Source organism: Ahaetulla prasina, chromosome 2, assembly GCF_028640845.1.
Source record: "Ahaetulla prasina isolate Xishuangbanna chromosome 2, ASM2864084v1, whole genome shotgun sequence".
Taxonomy (NCBI): Eukaryota; Metazoa; Chordata; class Lepidosauria; order Squamata; family Colubridae; genus Ahaetulla; species Ahaetulla prasina.
This window is the reverse complement of record NC_080540.1, coordinates 103,796,081-103,814,375: the sequence shown is the minus strand read 5'-3', so window position 1 is coordinate 103,814,375 and position 18,295 is coordinate 103,796,081. Positions and strand designations below refer to the sequence as shown.

The 18,295-nt window shown below is 35.7% G+C and overlaps 2 long non-coding RNA genes across 2 annotated transcripts in view; one reads left to right on the top strand and one right to left on the bottom strand.

Moving 5' to 3' along the window:
- Positions 1-3,293: 3,293 nt before the first annotated feature.
- LOC131192466 (uncharacterized) overlaps positions 3,294-18,295 on the bottom strand; it is an 81,726-nt gene continuing 66,724 nt past the window's right edge. Inside the window, exons 3-4 of the long non-coding RNA XR_009153739.1 lie at positions 13,759-13,973; positions 3,294-8,506 (exon numbers count right to left, since the gene is read on the bottom strand). This is a non-coding gene — a long non-coding RNA (uncharacterized LOC131192466). The remainder of the gene's footprint in view (positions 8,507-13,758; positions 13,974-18,295) is intronic.
- Positions 9,319-13,492, top strand: LOC131192467 (uncharacterized). The gene is made up of 3 exons (XR_009153740.1): positions 9,319-9,390; positions 9,536-9,612; positions 13,360-13,492. It is a non-coding gene; the product is annotated as an uncharacterized LOC131192467 (long non-coding RNA).

Sequence of the window (18,295 nt, the reverse complement as noted above, 5' to 3'; positions counted from 1 at the left end):
GTTGGAACCACAAACATGACCTGCATTTTCAATTGGAGCTAAATACTAAATTAAGTATGGGACTGATGTTAAACCATATTGATCACCTACAAACAAGAATTACATCTTGCTTGGAATTAATCAGAGGTTATTATCCCTCCAATCTCTCACACCCTCAAGTGCTAGGTCAAAATTTCCATATTATTTACAGCCTCCCTGGGATGACAATGTATTGTTGAGTATCACTGGCACATTTATGAATTCTCACCCCAAACCAAAGGATGACCACTCCAGCAATGTTAAGTAGATATTAACAACATGGGGGAGAAAGCAAAATTCTATGGATCCTCAAATTGGCGTTTCCAAAGGCTTCACTGTTTGTCCAGTATGCATAACAACTGGAACTGCCAGCTCATGTGTTTAAGTACAATTAAATTACACAATATAATTTGTGGCATGGTTGTCATGCTTATGAATTTCCTCTTATGATTATGTATTGTGCTCTTTCTCCTTTAAGTATTAAAAATTACATTCATTATCAATTTTGGACATAAACGTTTGGGGACGACAACCAAAACTTTGGAGAGCCTAATACAACCCTAGGACCTCAGAATGTATACCCCTGGTTTAAGATAATGATTAAGTTGATGAGTGTTTACATGTGTTTCAGTTACTATTTGTGATATTTTCATTAAATATTATGAACCAGAATTTCCCACAGTACTAATTCTGTTGGTACCCTATACTTTGTATTATTAAACAGACATATGATTTCCAGAAGTCCATTAATACAGTATATTAAATAACATTTGTGACTAATAGCACTCTAATAAGGAACAGCAATCTATGGAAAATTTGAATAAGTTTTATTCAGTGAAAAAAAACCAAGGAATTCAGAAAATGGCAGAGCAGCTGAAGGAAGTGGAGAAGGCAGAAACACAAAGAATCTTATACTACAATAAGCAAAACTAGAATTTTGGAGACTTCCTGCCACAGCAGAGAGAAAATTTTTTTTACAAGATGCAGAATTCATAGACAATACCAACATCCACACACAAAAATGCTAAGGGGAAACACTTGTTGCTCGCACAGGCACCACTTCACTTGAAAATGGAGATATAATGTTTCTGAATTAAAGAGGGAGAGAAAGAAAAGGCAAAGGAACACAATTTCTTTGAAGCTTGAACCAAGAGCTCTGGTCTTTTAATGGTAGTGTTAAATGGGTTAAATGAAGACTTCAACAGATGAAGGGGAAGATGTCCTATCTATAGTTGGGATGTGCTCTTTGGCAGGGATATAAACTCTTTGGTTTCTACAAGCCATGGTTCTCCCAGAATTGGGAGTTCAGATGAATTGAAGGATAGGTATTGAAGTACTTCATCTGATTCTGTCTGTAGGTAGTGCCAACTGGTTGTTCCAGGCTATGAAACTCAACTCCAAACTACGATTGCTTTAGGGACCCAGGAATAGTATGTTTGTGAGTTGACAAAGGAAAGGAACTGAAGGAGTTTCTTCTAGCTCCTGTAAAACCTGAAAATCTACCTCACTGGATATCTCTGACTGGCCTATTCCTACTCAAAGGTCATTTTGTTTGGGTTCAAGCCCAGTCTGTGATTTAAAAGATCTGGCATCAAATGGCTCAAAGAGGTTTCTAGCTAGTGAGGAGGCTGACTGTCTGCTCCTGCAATTCTCTAGAATATCTCTAGCTACTGTATTGATGGAGAAATATGAGGTTTTCTTGCTCCTTTTTTTAGGACATTTCTGTCCTGAGACAAAAATATTTCTAGCACATTTTTCCACCTGGGGAAAAAAATGGAGGGTAAAAGAGGTGACGATTAGCAAAACAGAATCAGAAAGAGACAAAAATGGGAGAAAGGTTGGGTCAGATGACTGATTTGGGCTCATGACTTTCTTCCTTTCCTGAAAACAGTTGTAAAGCATTTGACTTTTGTTCTAACAAATGGAATGATCAAGGAAACATTCATGGTCCTTGCAACATTACCAAAATGTATTCAGATACCCTTTTGTTACATCTGCCATTATTTAGCAAGACCCAGCAATTAGCAACACAAATAAAAAGGATAGCTGCACAATTTTTGTTTGCAATATCATCCCTGGGTTCTTTTTAACTTACTTTTTATGGAAGAGACAATTGAAGGCAGGCATGCCAGATTTGTTCAAACTGGGGTCCTAGCACAGTCTTTCTAGTGCATTGGGCTGTTGGGTTAACAGTAAAAGGCCTGCTGTTTGAAATCAGCATATTTGGCCTGTTGATTTGACCATAATATTAAATTTCTGCAAACACTGAGCCAAATTGGGGTACAGTTTAGAGTGCAATACCAAATGAGTGAATTTTTTATTTTTATTTTTTTTATTTGCATTTATATATACATTCAGAACTTTTGCATGTTAAAGATATAGTCCAGTCAAAGAGTTATAGACTTTATTGTACTTTGAATACAACCCTTCAAAATGTAAAAATTTTGAATGTAAAATGTAAACAGGCACCACAGATTTTAAAATGGGAAAGACACACATATCTTTCTCATGGATAAAATAAGGATGTACTTGTTTAAATTTGTTTGTTTATTAAATTTCTATGCTGCCCTTCTCACTGAATTTGCTGGAATTGATCCTCTAATTATAGGTAATTATGATATGAATGAATCCAAATTTGTTCATTCAATGTGATAAGGAATCTATTCTGTAGTTCCTGACCAACTGATATAAAAAACAATGGAACCAATTCCATCTCTTCCATATGAAGTCGCAATCAGATCTGCCAATTTCATCATTAAAAGTGCATAGCCTTTCAAAAACTGGCAAACAGCAAATTTTGAATGGAGCCGTCGCAAAATAACAGCAGCAGTAATTGAAATACTGAAAAGTAGTCTTCTTCAATTGGCCTAAACGATTCTCTTCATTTCTCCTCCTGCGGATGGACAAACCTTTTTTAAAATGACTGTAGGAAAAGCTGGGAAGGAGTCTGAAAAGATGAAAACAAAGATGGTATCACCAGCACCTGAAATCAAGGATGACAAGCCATGGATGTGTAGGGGCTACAGCTGCGGTGTATAGTGCTGCTGTCTTAGAGTACCTTACAACTGAGCTTCTTGAGCTGGCAGGGAACACATCTAAAGATTTGAAAGTAAAGCGAATTACTCCTCGTCATTTGCAGCTTGCAAGAAGAGTGATGAAGAACTGGATTTATTAATCAAAGCAGCAATTGCTGGTGGAGGTGTAATTCCACATATTCATAAAATCTCTCATTGGGCAAAAAGGTCAACAAAAAACAGTTTAAAGGATAACCTATGTATTAGAACTTTCAAAAAGTTATGTTGTCTATTGATAGTGGATTTCCAGTGGACTTCATCTGTAAAATACAATTTTGCCCTTCTTTAATCTTGAAGATGGACTCCTTCAAACTTTCTAACCAAAATTCTGCATTGAAGTCTTAATCTTATTGAAGTGTTACAACTATTGTCTGTAGTGGTTCTTGACTGTTTTAGATATGTTGGACTTTAATGGGATTCTTGACATTGTTGCAAATCTATAATTTTTAATGCATTGAGTATATTTATTCAATTATAATATGAAATTTAAAACAGATTTGGACATCAACATTGCTAATTAAATGAAATTATAAAAACTTGAATTACAAAGCTTTGGTGTCAATCTCTTGTAGTTAAGATCAAAAAGTTCCAAAAGAGAAACAAAAACGCCATTCTTTATGTCTTTTTTACAGACCCTTAAATCTGGTGAAGGACTTAAATGAATGGATTGCTTTAAGGCAGTATGTGTGAACCATTTTTAAGTTGCTGAAAATGTGTATAATTAGTTAGGTCAAGTTCTTGAAAAGTACTTTTACAGTAAGCTGCTATGTATTTATAATGTTTAACTATTTGGTCCCCACTTCATGGAAGCTGGTAAAACTGTTCCAAGACCAATCACTGCCAAAGGAATCACATTAAGCCATATGACTTGTATGGTTTTGGTTTAATGTGTGAAGCTAAGCACTGTGACTTGTATTTATTTTATTTATTTATTTTATTTTATTAAATTTCTATACCGCCCTTCCCCTGAAGGACTCAGGGCGGTGTACAGCCAGAATAAAAACACAGAATATATACAATTAAAAGAAATTAAAATGAACTATTACTATACGGCCGATAATTAAAAGATTTAAAAATTTAAAATATTATTAAAACCCCAATTTAAAATCAACTATTTATGCCAGTCCTGCTTGAATGAATAAATATGTTTTAAGCTCACGACGAAAGGTGTATGCCACATCTGACCTTGGGTACTGTTCATGCTGTGCCTTCTTCTAATGTTTAAAGCTAATCTTCACTACTTGCAGCTGCATTGCTTCAGCTACCAGTTGAAATAAGCAGTGTTTAGCTAATTCCATCCAGTTCCGGGTACACTAAAATTGAAATCTTCAATTGAACTTAATATACTCAGTATAAGACTATCCTCTCCCTTTCTTCACTAACCAAAAAATACATGCCTTAGAATGTATAATTTCAGAAAACTGGTATTTAGTTACTCGTGTCCTGAGCTTCCTGGGAAGAGGGACTATATTACTTGAATTTACTGTATTTCTGCCTTGGCAACCCTGTATGTCATATAATAGATAGTTAATTTGTTTACAGGAAAATGTACAGTCTAAGTTTATTAAATTAAAACCAAATCATAAATCTTAAGTATTTCTATAGAGCATCAATTTGTTTAGATTAAGTTGTTGCTAAAAGATTTTTAACCATGATGGTTTTATTGAATCCCAATTAATGAGTTGGAAAAATAAACAGGTATTACTTTACTTACCTGTTCTAGTGGGCATCTGTAATGTACAAAAAAAGTTACTGGGGGGAAAAATGCCAAACATGCATATCAGTTGTTTGTCAGTGAGCAGAAGAATGCAGCCTACGTCTTTGTCCACCCATGGCCATTTCCCTGTAAGTAGTTCAGCAACAAAATGATCTCAATTTTCTAAAAGGCCTATGTGAGTTTAATCTTTCAGAAACTAGCTAGCTACATGCATGGTTCTTCATCCAGTTAGAAATATGCTTCCACATGCATGAACCCCAACTAGATCTCGGAGGCTGTCTAATTTATTAAAGGACTAGATTATCTCCCCTGATGTGAAATGGAATGTCTTCCACACTTCAAGAATGGCTAGAGACAATTGGATACTTGTGGAAATTTGAGAAGAGTTAAAGCTCACCAGCACCAGTGATCCTCTCACTGGTTGTCCTTAACTTCAGAAAGAACCTTTGTGGAGAAGGGCATTGGGCTTTGAGGATGTTTGCATGTCTTTGAAATACAAATCCTACCCTTGGGGACTTTTCAGAAGCAAAAAAAAAAGGAGGGGGGGGTTGAGCCTTTCCTTCTTTGCCAAAAAGGGTCACTGGGAGGGGAAGAAATTAAATTCTGACAATGAGCATCCTTAGAAGCCAATTTCTCCTTCCTCTTACAATCCTTTCAGCGTGAAAAACATCATCTTGTCTACAAACATCCAATCAACAGAAAAATATTTTCTTCAGGAGGTTGGTGGGAAGGAGGAAAAACAACTATACTGCCCAGCAGATAAAATTGCATTTGGCCATGGCAGTCCTCTTCAGTTTGTTGTTTGTATCCTTACGATTTATATTGATATTGATTGTTTCCCGATTGCTTATTTGTACCCTATGACTATCATTAAGTGTTGGACCATATGATTCTTGATGAATGTATCTTTTCTTTTATGTACCCTGAGAGCATATGCACTAAGACAAATTCCTTGTGTGTCCAATCACACTTGGCCAATAAAAAAAAATCTAATTCTATTCTATTCATCATCTTGATGTTCATGTTTTGCCTTCTTACTTAGGATACGTCTGTTAAAATATCCATAATAGCATTACAGAAATATACCTTAAGTATTGGAATAAGGCTGAGCTTGATTTAAAAGGGGAAGTGGAAACCTGCTGTTCTCATGAAAATATAGGAAATATTTAACCACTAAAGCTTCCACAGTATTCTTATAACCAATACAGAAGGTAGTATTTTCTGCTTTTTGTTAAGAATATGAAATACAAGTTAAAATGAGTTTAGATTTTTCTTTCAAAACACAAATGGCTTTCATACTTGTAAGCATCATTTTTCCATCTTTTGATGTAGTTAGGTCCTCATAGTTGCACACATCATAGCGTATGAACAGCACTATAAAGCATTTATTTCTGAAGTGATAATCCTTTTACTTCGACTAGTCACTCTCTCTCAGCCCGACTCACCTCACAGTATTGTTATTGTGGAGAAAATAAGAGGAAGAAGATGAGTTGGATGTGTTCACTATTTTGAGTTATTTGTAAAAATGATAAAGGTGGGATATAAATAAATAAATAAATAAGGAAGAGGACACAACATGATACAACAGCTGTTTTCAGTAATAGAAATGTTGCCCCATCCTTTTGAATGACGGGAGATATTGATCATCATTTCTTTTAAACTATTATAATAAGCTAGTGGGATGAGCCAGAAGATCATATTGTGACAGGTCTTACAATTATTTTGTCCCAGGGAATAGAATATTCTTTTGAAATTGTAGTGAAAGAAATGTACTGTTTTGTAAGACTGTATAGAGCTTCGAAGAAGGCTTTCATTTAATAAGGCTTTAGTCACAGAGCTCCTTCAGGATGTATCTCAGTGTTGTAAAGCTGATGCACCAGGCTTAAATCCTCCTTCAACCATAGAAACTCATTGGTGGCTGTAAACCAGTCCCTCTCAGCTCTGCACAGGGAGTTTATGGGAATAAAAAAAGGGAGATCTCACATAAGACAAACATAAGCTTCTGTCTTCACATGGGATGTCAATCTAAGAAGCAAATAAAGCAAGACTTCTCTTTGGAAAATCTGGCTGGAGCAGTTCTGCCATTTGATAAGAGGAATTTTTGCAGAGATGTCTTTTTCCATGGAGCAAAACTGCCATCAAATTATTGGACTATTTTGAAACTTCATTTCAAGGCATTGAAGTGGAGCATCGCAGAGAAGAGAAAAAGGATAGGATAGGATAGGATAGGATAGGATAGGATAGGATAGGATAAGTTCAAGATCATATGAAGTTTTAGTACCGCTTTACAAAGTCTTCATAAGACCACACTTGATGAGACTTTAGAAATAGTGTAGAGAAGAGCAACAAAGATGATTAGGGGACTGGAGGCTTAAACATACAAAGAACAGTTACAGGAATTGACTATGTCTAGTCTAATGAAAAGATGGACTAGGGGAGACATGATAGCAGTGTTCCACTATTTGAGCGGCTCCTACAAAGACAAGAGGGGTCAACCGATTTTCCAAAGCACCAAAAGGCAAGATGAGAAACAATGAATGGAAATCAACCAAGGAGAGAAGCAACCTAGAACTTTCCTAACAGTGAGAGCAATCAACCAATGGAACAACTTGCCTTCAGAAGTTGTGGATGCTCCATCACTAGAGGCTTTCAAAAATAGACTCGACAATCATTTATCTTAAATGGTATGCTTGGACTAGAAGTTTGGACTAGAAGACCTCCAAGGTCCCTTCCAACTCTATTATTCTATCTATGACATAATTTTACAAATGGTTGTGTTGCTTGACACTGTGAGAGTCTGGATTGTAGCAACTCCTCAAGATGGAGTGGCAGGGCTTTTTACAATACTATTTATTTATTTATCTATTTATTTATTTATTTATTTATTTTATTTTATTTATTTTATTTATTTATTTATTTTGTCACAACAATATATGTAACTATCATACAGAAAGGTTATATAGTATATAAAGGTATAAGCATATATATATATATGAAGAAGAAAAGAAAAACAATAGGACAGGAACGGTAGGCACGTTTGTGCGCTTATGCACACCCCTTATGGTCCTCTTAGGAATGGGGTGAGGTCAATAGTAGAAAGTTTTGGGTTAAAGCTTTTAGGATTATGAGAAGAGACCACAGAGTCAGGTAAAGTATTCCAAGCACTGATGATTCTGTTACAGATTTTCTGCAATCTAGATTAAAGCGGTTAACATTAAGTTTAAATCTATTGGTTGCTCTTGTATTATTGCAATTAAAGCTGAAGTAGTCTTTGACAGGAAGGACATTACAATAGATGATTCTATGAGTTAAACTTAGGTCTTGTCGAAGGCTATTACTACTGCTTTATATAACCATATAATCTTCCCAGAAGATTATAGACATTCCACTGTAGTGTGCTTAGGTGATGATTTACTTCATTGCTTTATTAATATAGATTCTGCTATTTGCACATTGCTAATCACTGATTTAGTTGGGCAGGAAAATCACAATCTGTCTGCAGCTCAGAGCCTGATAATGCAATCATAAAACTTTACTAAATCCAACTGTGTGCTCCCTTCTTTTGTTAGTTGCATCCCAACAAGGAGGAGATCAGTCAAAGGTTTTGCCAGAAGCCCTTTCACGTGTGCGCCACCTAGTCTGTCTCCACACAACTTTGCTGAAGTTTCTCTTGTGGTAGTTCCACATCAGGAGGAAGCTGTGGAAGAAAGATCTGAGAAGTCAGACTGCCAAGGGGAACCTGGACAAAGAATCCAAATAACTCTATAAAATAATAAGCCGGCTAAAAAAAATATATCTCAGAATCTGAAATACCACCGCCTGTAATTAGTTTATCAGTGTAATTGTTTCTAATTAGACTCTAGAGGCACATCAGAGACTTGAATAGCTTTACAGATGGGTGGGGGAAAGGCGGGAGGGAGAAGAACAGTCTCCACTCCCACGTTAATGACAATCATAACCCTCTAAGCTGTCAAGGAGGCTTCTGGTCTAATTGAAACCATTCTTCATGGAATGGGAGGCAAGATGATTTGTGAAAAAGACACCCTCAGCATGTAATTTTCTATGTAACAAATCTCAAAAGATGGAAGCTCTTTGATCTTGATTCTTCTGTTATTGCTGTTCACACTGGGAAGGGTGCTTTAATGAAACAATCTCAGGGTAAATTACTGCCTTTGAAGTCCTGAAAATGTGCTGCCAACCCAATTTCTGGTTTTGTGGAGGTTGCAGCAGCAGTCACTCAAGGTTGCTTAATGGAGCACCAAAACTGGAACATCAAGACATCAAAGGTTAAGGTGGCATGTGATTAATAAGCCAAACTATTCATTTGTTTCTGCCTTAGAGGCAATCTGACACGTTATTGTCCTTGGCTAATTTATACTTTGTGAGTACTTGCTGTTATTACTTATAAAGTCGGCCAAGGAGCAAAGTGAAATTTACATGGCGTGGGTTGCATTTGTAAATTGAGACATAGGATCTAAGCCAGGGATGGGCTCAGAGCTTCAACAGAAACAACAACAACGTTTGTACAGCACTTCCACATATTTGAAGCCATCTGCTGACATTTGGAAATTTATTTGAGGGGTAGGCAACTTAATATCGGCTGAAGGCTAGCTGCATACACTGAATTAATACACTAAATGAATAAGCTGTAGGGGGTACTCGGGATGCTGATGGTGGGTGAAATCAAAGCTACTATTTCTCTCTCTCTCTTTTTTCTTTTATTAAGAAAAGTCTGCCAGATAAAGGCCTTTAGAAATTAGTCTGAGAGCCATACATGAGTTGCCATTGCTACCTTAAAACAAGGTAAGTCACTATTAACCTTGTCTTACAACAAGCCTGCTAAATTCTTATCATTATCAATCTCACGAATTAGGGAAGGAGGGTAGGAAGATGGGAAGACACACTTGCTTAACACACATGGCCAGTTTGATTTTGTGACTTTAGAGTCCATTATATTTTATACATTTCTCTCTTTGTCTGTCTCTGTCTCTCTCTCTCTCTCTCTCTCTCTCTCTCTCTCACACACACACACACACACACACACACACACACACACAAAAGCACATACATGGACGGATATCCAAAAGTCATCCAACTTCCACAAAAGGACATCCAACTCCACCTAACAGCACTGTCAGAACCAAAGGGCTTCGGGCAGGCTTCATCTACATTTTGCCGTTATATTTGCAGTTCTCTAATACGCAATGATGTAGACGTAAGACAAACAGGGAGAAGGCTACCATGGGGCCCTCGGGAACAAGGGACGTGGCTGGTTTTCAGTATTTATAACTGAACTCAACCATTTATTGAGGATCATTCGAAGTTACAATAGCACTGAAATAAGTGACTTATGACCAGTTTTCATACTTACAACCATTGCAGCATCTCTACAGTCACGTGATCAAAATTTGGGTGCTTGGCAGCTAGCATGGACTTATGACAGTTGCACTGTCCGGGGGAGGGAGGGTGTCATGTGATGACCATTTGTAACCTTATCAGCCAACTTCTGATAAGCAAAGTCAATTTAGAGGAAGCCAGATTCATTTAACAATTGCAGTGATTTGCTTAACCCCCCCCCCCCAAAAAAAAGGGCCAGAAAAAGGTTATAAAATAGGGCACAACTCACTTAACAACTGCCTTGCTCAGCAATGGAAATGTTTGGCTCCATTGTGTGAATTCACCCTATTTCAAACTGTATTGCAGAAAAACAGATGCAGAACTACAGTAGAAGGAAAAAATAAACAGGTGATCAGAGACCAAACCTTCAGGCCTTCCAGGTTAATATCACCCCTTTTCGAAGATCTACACTGGTACTTTGCCTGTGCAAAAAAATTGAAAATCCAATGAAGCCTCTTAAGAACAGATTTGTCTCTAGGTATATAGTGCTGGACTGGTATATGACAAACTATTTGTTAATGAAGGAAGTCAGCTTGTTTATTACTTCTTCAGTAAAGTGTTACCATTACTGGAAAGTAGAGACATTTCACACTGAGTTTTCCTAATGGAAACAGCTAGATATTCTCTTTTTTAAATCACCTGTTTGGTTCACAATTTTTAATGGACTTCTCAGGAGTTAAGAGGGCTAAATCCTGAGCAGTCCATTACAAGGCACTTAGATACTGTATGTTACAGTCATTATAATTTACGAGGATATCATTAAGTGGACCCGAATAACTGGATATATCATTTTAAAAGCTTGAAAATCAATATTAACTCTAATATAAAAGTGTAGATATCAGAAACTATAACACAGTATAAGTCATAAAATTCAATTATTATCTAAAATAAATTCTGTCCATACAAGTAAAAGTCTAAATCTAATTTAAAAGTCCTATAATATTAAAATATGCACTTTCTACTTACAGAAACCCTAATTTTGGATGTGGCACAGATCCATGTATTAAACTGTAATCTAGGAAAATATTTTCTAAACTGAATTAAACTCTAGGTTGGAATTACTCCTGAAATACAAAATTACTCTAGACATTGAGTCATATTCCAACAATGTAGTTAACTGTTTTTCCATAAAAGTGATCAAACATCCTTTCCAATAAAAGGCAATAAAAGACATTTGCATTAGTTAGCAGGTACAAAATTAATTCAGTGTAGTTTACGGGAACATCTGGTTTCATGAAGATTAGTAAAAAATATCAGAGGTTGAAGTGGGAATTCAACTTTTAAGATTTATTTTATTCTAGTATTAATATTTTTTCAAAATTATTAAGCTTTACAGCATTGCTACCATTTATGAAAAAATATCCAACCTGATTATTACATTTTCATGAATTTTTAGAAAATATTTTTTATAATATTTATTTTAATATTTTAGTAATTAAAACTGGGCTAATGTATCAGTTACAGAATATCTTACACCAATATTGTCTAGGTATAACATTCAGTGTAAATTTAAAATTCGTCTGTTGAAATTCCTATTGTTGCCTTTTAGAAAAAGCTAAAAATTCTAAGGAATAGAGGATCCTAGAAGCCTTCAGGAACATCCTAGAATATTTTGTTTTTCACATTTTGTTTTATTAGATAATTATCATTTAGCTGATAATTACAGAAGGATTAATCTACAGAAGGATTAATATTTTTGGGAGTTTAAGCTAAAATAATGATACTGAGAAAGTAATGATACTCAGAAAGAAGCAACATTACTGGATTGTTATCCGGGTTTAGACTGGACAAAGATAGATTGGATAAATTAGATTGGCTTACATTCAAGGCTTACATTTAAGATACTTAAAATGGTAATTTCATCTATTTACAATTAACCCATATGTGGTCAATAAAATTCTCAGCATCTCTCAAGCACTTAATTATTCTAATTTTTCTTTGAATACCTTATCTACCTCAATGTATGTCTCAGCAAATGCTTGAATTTATAATTAGTCTCTGATGAAGAAATAGCAAAAAGCAATGAAGCTGTAGCTACATCTGTGAATCTCCATATATTGTAAAACTGCAACTCCCTACTTCTTTAATTAGAGAAAAGTCATTATCTACATTTATTGGTGACTGGGAAACTTTTATGAATTTTTTGCATAAAAATGAAAAAGCATGTAATTTATGGTTTTGATGATTAGATAATGTGGATTATATAAAAAAGAAGAATATGTAACTTTAGAGAGAGAAATTACAACATATTCATACTTATAACTGCTGTGAAGAATATGAGAATCCAACTTATCTTTTTTTCCCTTTCTTTTATATAATTTTCTTCACTTTTCCTTTTCTTGCATTTTTTGCTTTTGCTTTGGTCTTTTTCTTTTTTCTTCTTTATACTAGTTTGTGTTAATTTTTATCTTATTTAAGTTTGCTTTTTTTGTACACACACACACACTCCTCCCAGAAGTGCTAACTAACACATACAGTGCTAGAAAATATCTGTAGAGGTATGTATTCTAATAAGTGGATGGCCACAAATCTACCAGTCTTGCTATAAACTCAATTCAGTCATCAGTCAACGTTTATTACAGTACAATTAAAAATACTCAAGAAATATCTAGTTAAAAAATCTAGAATAAAATAACACAAATAACAAATAAAATCTACTTTAAAATCATAATTTGGCATCCCATCTGTTAGTTGCACATAAACAAGAACATGACCCAACTATAAACCCAAGTAAGGTATAACTACTTTAAAAGCAAAGTGAGCCAAAAGTGTTGACAAAATAATCTTTCAACATTACTATGTGCAAAAAAAAAAAGCATTTACCAGTTAATGTATTTAATGGCTTCATCTATACTTATTTTGGAACTACCAACATGAAAGCTGGCACATGAAAATATAAGTGGGACTATGTGCTTGGTTTGATGATGCCATCTCTGTAACAAATCATGTTGGGCCATGGCACTTTCAAGCAAACAACCAAATAAATATACTAGTCACATTCCCATTCAACTTTATACTGACCAGTGCAACAGGGAAAGATTTAAGTTATAAATTATTTTCGAAGTTCTTAAAATGGGGAAAAAAGTTTGTGCAACTACTTCTGTTAACACTTTTCTTATATTGTTATTGTTGCTTTGTCTTTTGCTATCTAAGAGGAAGGAGAGAGAATCGACATGTACAGAATTATCTCGTTCATCATAATCTTCACATTCAATTACAGTGGAAATGAATAAATGGGAGAAATACTCTACAAACTTGATTTTATTTGCCAAAATGTGGATTTAAGGAATAAATGAAATATATAATTTAATTTCTTCTCACACATTTTTTTCCCTTTCTTTCTCTATTTCCCCCAGTAGTCCTACAGATATCCCCAACTTACTCCAAATAATTACCTATTCTGCCAGAGTAGATGTGGGAAGTTTACAGGCCTTGCCTGATCTCAAGAAGCTAAACAGGATCAGCCTGGATTAGCATTTGGATGGAGACCACCAGGGCTGCAGACTAGATCAGGAAATTGAAAAAACATTCTAGAAGAAAACAATGACTTACTGTTTCCATAATGTTGCCAAAGAAAATTACATAGATGTGTCCGTGTGGTCATCAGGAATCGAGTACAACTCAATGATATATATTTTCCTTTTACTTTTATGGAAGACTGCAGGGGGAGCAGGAACACCATCCTCCAATGGTCTGTTTCACTCATAGAAGAACACTGATAAATAAATTCCTTCTCCTGCCTCAATATATATTTGTGATTCTAGATGCTATTGGATGAAAGAAATGTAATTAAACATAATGTGCAAAAGCAAGAAAGAGAAAGAAAGAGAAATCAGTCTTCATGGATATAGAATGCTACTACATATATTCTGCTATTGTAAGGCTAATACATACTAATTTATTTCTTTTATCCTTCTTTGCAAAAAAAATTTGTTTTTTTTTTAGTCACTGCATAAGTCTTATGCAGTGTAGTCACTGTAGTCATTACATAAATCTTATGTACTTATGTGGTGACATAAGTCACTGCAATATGGTGTAGGTGCTTAATTGTCTTCTGTATAATTACTTACAGGAAAATAAGGATCACTAATAGAATGTGGTTGGTCAGAATTGTATATAGAACAATTATAAACCATAACTCAATCAACACCATGAGACTATTGCTTTGGATAACTAATATCTCCAAGTTATTCTGGATGCACAATGTCACAATAAATGAATCGAAAATGAAAGGTGTCCAAATGTGACATAACCATCACCACCTGTCAGCCCTTCAAGGAAGACCATACTAGGAAACCAATGCCTTATAGATCCATATTACTGTTGCTATATTGATAGTCGTCAATTTATTACCATAACTGAGTCTGGAGTTATAGTTGTTAGTCATGCTGGTCATTGAGTGGGCCATCATGTGACTGATCCAATATATATACCAGCATAACAATATATATATACCACCATAACATGGTAGTTGTAAAGCAAACACAGCAGTCATGAAGTGAACCCATTTTGCTAAAAATTGGAAGTAAACACTGGTTTCCAGCAAAAAATAAAAAATAAATTGTAAAATCATAGTCACGTGACCCCCAGGGTGCTGCAGACAATCATAAATATTGATCAGTCACTGAGTGCCAAAAATGCAATCTGGAAGAAAATGTCAGAACTTCAAATCCAGATTGTTCGTATTTTTTTAGAGCTCATTGTAACTTTGAATGGTCATTAAGCAAGGACTACCTGCAAAATTGCAGCAGAGAATCTTGAATGCACTGCCCACCTCACTTTGCACTCCCCCCACACACACACACTTTATCTGTATGTCTGAGCCTGGACCCAGAAAGTAGCATGAATAAACATCTAAGACAGGGCTGTCCAAACTTGGCAACTTTAAGGCTTGTGGACTTCAACTCCCAGAATTCCTTTGCTGGCTGAGGAATTTTGGGAGTTGAAGTCCACAAGTCTTAAAGTTGCCAATTATAACTGGCCGGAATTATAACTGGCTTGAAGAGCAAATATAATATAATAATAAGTTGCCTTTCTCTTAACCCTACCTATCTCACAAATTGTTATATGGATAAAATGAAGGGAAAGCTCCATATTCATGTCACAGATTATATGGAGCTTTCCCTCCATTTTATCCCTATAACAACTTGTGAGGTAAGTAGGGTTAAGAGAAAGCCAGCTTGCCTGAAATCATCCAGAGAAATCTGTAATTAAGTGACAATCTGAATCCCAGGCTAATATTTTAACCACTAAACTAATCTGGTCTTATCCATACAGAATCCATATTGTATGGAACATGTAACAAACCATGAAACAGTGAGGAAGTTGGAAGAGGAAACTTACCAGGAGTTGCTTTCGAAGATTTTTTTTAATAAAAAAATAATAATTCTATTTGGGCCCCCTTCTTGGAATAACTTGTTCCTCAACAATTACATTTTGTAAGAAAATCCACTGATTTTTTAAAATCCAAGGGACTCCTCGTGGGTGGGGGAGGGACATCCACCTCTTTGATCTCAAAGGGCTACCTTATTACATGCTGGTTCCTATCAGTCCAAAATGAGATTAGTACATGGAATAGAGCATGTGAAAATGACAGAGAATTAAGTGAGACGGGAGGCGAAGGGAGTATTCTTGCAAATAGACAGTGTGTGTGTGTACATGTGCTGCTTGCAGCATGAAAGAAAAGTTCCTTTTACTCAAAAACAGAGCAAACGTTTAATCACTGTCCATCTTAACGAGGGCAGTTTTCTTCACAGTTTTAGAGAACTGCAGACAGTGGCAAAATGTTATCTGAGGTCCATAGCCATGGGCATAGAGCAAAGAAAGTGAATTTGACGACCTGGCTACATCTGGAGTTTATCAGCTCTTTTCCTGGTTAGTATTACAGTAAACAATTATCTGCAGATCAGGAGACAGCAAAGACTTTAAAGACCCAAATTACAGAGAAAGACAGAGAGAAGGAGAACAGAGGAGATAAAAAGGAGTCTATGCATCTTATCGTGCTAATGAAATCAACCTGACAGGCATGCCAAGCTGCAAGGGTATTACACTGTCTGGTATTAAATGAGCAGTTACACCACTGGCTCCTGTGTCAAACAGCAAATGGACACACACACAAAAAAAAAGATGAAAAATGCTCAGCAAGGTCACTGAAAGTGATTGATATGCATCTGTAAGACAGCTGGTCAATTTTTTTTTAACAGAGTTGCCTGGATAATGACATCTGTATTCTTTTTTTCTGATGAGAACTATAAGACTGAGAATTTTGCACAGTGCGTTGGTAAGTCCTAAAAACAAGAATATGACTGGAGAGAGAGGCGGGGGAGGGAAAGAGAGATACAGAGGTATCTCTATCTACCATAGTTCTGTTCTCTGATCATAGATGTGGTCAGTTTGTTGAACTTCTGAAAACTTCACAAAAGCCACTATAGAGTCAAAAATGAAAAATGAAAGTTTGATGAAAAGTTAAGGAAAATTCCCATTTGTTTGCTATTTGTGTCTATTTTTCCATTAAATCGGCATAAATTCTAATTTGTTGGAAACACCAGCACATACGGTATTATCAAATATAAAATAAAAAGAGAAAAAAAAAAAAGACGGAAAAAAATCAAGCTACTATTGGGTGCTAGATTGCAGAAAATACAGGAAGACAGTTCTAGAACCTGGACTGGAGGGATAACTCATCTAATGTAGAAAGGACACATTTTAACACTGGGAAAAACCTTATTGATCACAAATCATGCTCATTTATTTTCCTGAACAAACTTTTAGACTGGATAGTCATCAGCAATACTTGTTAGGCTGCTGAGTTTAGAAGACATCACCTCCTTGGCAGCCTGAGAGGAGAATATAATGAGAATTGGAAGATTCTCACCTACTGTTTTAATCACCAGCTACTAAGATATATAATAATCCTTAGTTGAAAAGCAGACCAAAAGTTTGAAAGTAGCTCAGAGAAAAGTGGGTCAGTAAGGATTATGCCAGTCTTTGCTGTGAAAAGTCCATTATAAAATACCAGTGAACCATGGCAAATGCCTGTGTCACATCAAGAGTACAGAATATTCTGGGGGGCATGTAACATGTGGTATATTTAAAGTAGCTTCCAGATTTAGCCTCTTGTTCTAAAAATGGCTCATTTTCTGGTAAGTCAGTTTAATATATATCTATGGAGATTTTCAATCATCCAGGCCAAGGTTGTCCCAAAAGTGTTGTTCTAACTTTCTTGTTTTCTCAAGATGAGAAGCCAAACTTTTCCAAGGAAGAAAACCAAGAAAGTCCAGTTGCCTTTTGAACAGCACCTTTGGATTTAAAATATAGGTTTTGAACTTGAACTGCCTGACGAAGGAAAAGTTGGTATAGCTGGAAAGGATTGACATTTCACTGGGAGCACTTAGCCCACATCTGTAGTACCCTGTTCCCCCAAAAATAAGACATCCCCTGATAATAAGCCCAATTGGGCTTTTGAGCACATGCGCTAAAATAAGCCCGCCCCAAAAATATTTAAACACAGAGCTAGAAATCAGGTAAGATGGCAAGAGAAGCCCCATCTTGCTCCACGCGCCCCAAAATAATAGGACCTCCCTGAAAATAAGGCCAAGTGCTTATTTCAGGGTTCAAAAAAATATAAGACAGGGTCTTATTTTGGGGAAAACATGATAGCTCCATCAATATCTGCATGACCCAACATTGGGACAATCCTATATCATTCTGGCCATTGTTAAGGAATGTTCCTCCACAACCCTTCACACCAAAACAAGAAAAAAAAACAAACACACACAACCCAAAACAACCTACATTAATGACAAGAAAGAAAGCACAAACATTATTTCACTTATAATACAATCAAAGAGCAGTAGTATTTCAAAAGGTTTTCAGTTTCCCACTTCCTCTCTATTACTCTCAAAGCATTAGGAGGCTATAATGACATACATTTACTAACACACAATAGAAGGCTATAACTTATTTTTGAATTGGGCTAACTTTTAAAAACAACTACACATTGGAAAAAAGAATCTAAACACTAAATACAAACTCGATGGACATTACTTTAAAGATGACCCCCACCCTGGGAGTCCTTGGAGTTTTCATA